Source organism: Magallana gigas, chromosome 9 (assembly GCF_963853765.1).
Source record: "Magallana gigas chromosome 9, xbMagGiga1.1, whole genome shotgun sequence".
Lineage (NCBI taxonomy): Eukaryota > Metazoa > Mollusca > Bivalvia > Ostreida > Ostreidae > Magallana > Magallana gigas.
The window spans coordinates 19,577,776-19,579,786 of record NC_088861.1 but is presented as its reverse complement, the minus strand read 5'-3'; the positions used below and the strand labels follow the sequence as shown (position 1 = coordinate 19,579,786).

The 2,011-nt window shown below is 31.3% G+C and overlaps 1 long non-coding RNA gene across 1 annotated transcript; it reads left to right on the top strand.

Annotated features, from left to right (window-relative positions):
* On the top strand, positions 1–1,464 carry LOC136271583 (uncharacterized). Its single transcript, XR_010709526.1, has 4 exons — positions 1–96; positions 549–592; positions 906–1,040; positions 1,343–1,464. It is a non-coding gene; the product is annotated as an uncharacterized lncRNA (long non-coding RNA).
* Positions 1,465–2,011: the final 547 nt, after the last annotated feature.

The following is a 2,011-nucleotide window of genomic DNA, read 5'->3' as shown; positions in this document are numbered from 1 at the left end:
ATACACGAGGAGGATAATGTATAGTTTATCTTTTATATTGGTGGTATTCGTTCTTTATTTTGAACGGACTACTGAAAAAAGATGTAGCGAAACGAGGTAAGAAACGATTACATTTTGATAATTTTTATATTTGGTAGTTTTGGATAAAATGAAATATTTTTAAAATTAATGCACAGAACAAGGATTAATCGGAAAACAATATAATCTTCACATGAACATCATTTACAAATTCAAGCTGAAATTACGTATACTGCTAACTACTTGACTTTACAAGAAACTTTAAGTTTATCAATGCACAGGTTTGTGAACATTGTAACTACGCCAAAAAAACTTTCAAAGATAACATTGCATGTTCATCCTAATCTTTGATCAAAATCATAAATATAAAACCCAATAAAAATGATTGTAAGAGATAATAAACTGACATTGTAATTCTGTAACTTCGCAATTACGATCAAAATATTCCTCACTGTCTCCCTATTGTATTAATTTGGTATGCATTGCATTCAAATAGGCAATCGTTCAAAGATAATCTTTGTATATTTCAGTTGCTGTGCTGGCTACACGTTTGATTCGTCCAAAAATTGCGTTGGTATGTTGATATTTGTTTCTTGTGAGTGTATGCTGTCAACTTGAACACAGCTTTCGTTTGCAAACGTATCTGAATTGTTTTGATGCACAGTTGAGAGAGAGAGAGAGAGAGAGAGAGAGAGAGAGAGAGAGAGAGAGAGAGAGAGAGAGAGAGAATGAGAATTAGTTGATTTAAAACGTTAAAACGTATATTTTCAAACAAACATTCACACGAACAGATTAAATACGCATACATACTGTCCAAAGTGTATACAAAAACAGAAGCGTTTACAATATCGAATGATATTCATTTAGCGGTTCTGTTTGTATTTCAGTTTGTCCAAGTGGACTCTATGGATTTCACTGTTCCGCCCCTTGTCCTCGAGGTTACTATGGAAAACTATGCGCACATCAGTGTGATTGCCCGGTCGAGTTTTGTAATGCAACAGTTGGCTGTGTATTTAAAAAGGGTGCGCGTGTGTTTTCTACTTTTAATAATCAGAAATATTTCTTTGCTAGTGAATAAAAGAGTTAGTTTTGAATTTAGTTTGATTTAACTTCACGAGTATCTAATGAAATATATTATTAATATTACATTCAAATATCATTATGATAAACAGTCAACCATGGAATCTATTTTCCATAACATTGCTGTGGATAAAAACCTTTCGGTAAATTTCTCAAATTGTCAATTCCAATCTTTCTTTTTATTCTTTAAAAAAAAAATCACGGGTCCTTGTTTGGTTTCATTGTTCTTTTTTTTCTTTTTCAGAGTGTCTGCCTGGTTATTTTGGAGAGAACTGTTCTACAACTTGTCTACAGGGTTACTATGGAAATCATTGCAAAAACAAATGCAAATGTCCTGATGAACTTTGTAATGCAACCACTGGATGTGTCAGTCATAAAGGTTTCATTTTGATTTAGATTTTCATGAAAGTTTGAATCGTGCTTTTGCCTGTATTAAACGGGAATTGATGAAACGGGTTTATCTTTCAAAATAATAAAATAGTTTCCTCGTCAAAGTGCTAATGATTGAACTAAAAGATTTACATAATATCTTTTATCCATAATTGACAATTTTCACAATAGACCATTACTTCATATAGCATTATTCCACGCATATTCATGAAATAATTAACCTCTATCTGCTCGAAATTGAACCACCTGAGCCCTTCATCTTTGTACAGTAGAACATCACATAACAAATAGCATGTTGCACTCTGCCACTTTTGTGTCTTCATTGTTTAACCACATTTGGTATGAAATAATCAGGAAAATGACAATAGAGGATTATATAACAATAATTGATAAGTTTATCAAATTAATCATAAAATTATGAATATTTCATTCTTTATGCCATAATATTTTACAACTAAAATAATCCATAACTCCCATTACTGATGTAATAAATGATGTGATTGATTAGATAATTTATGCAAAA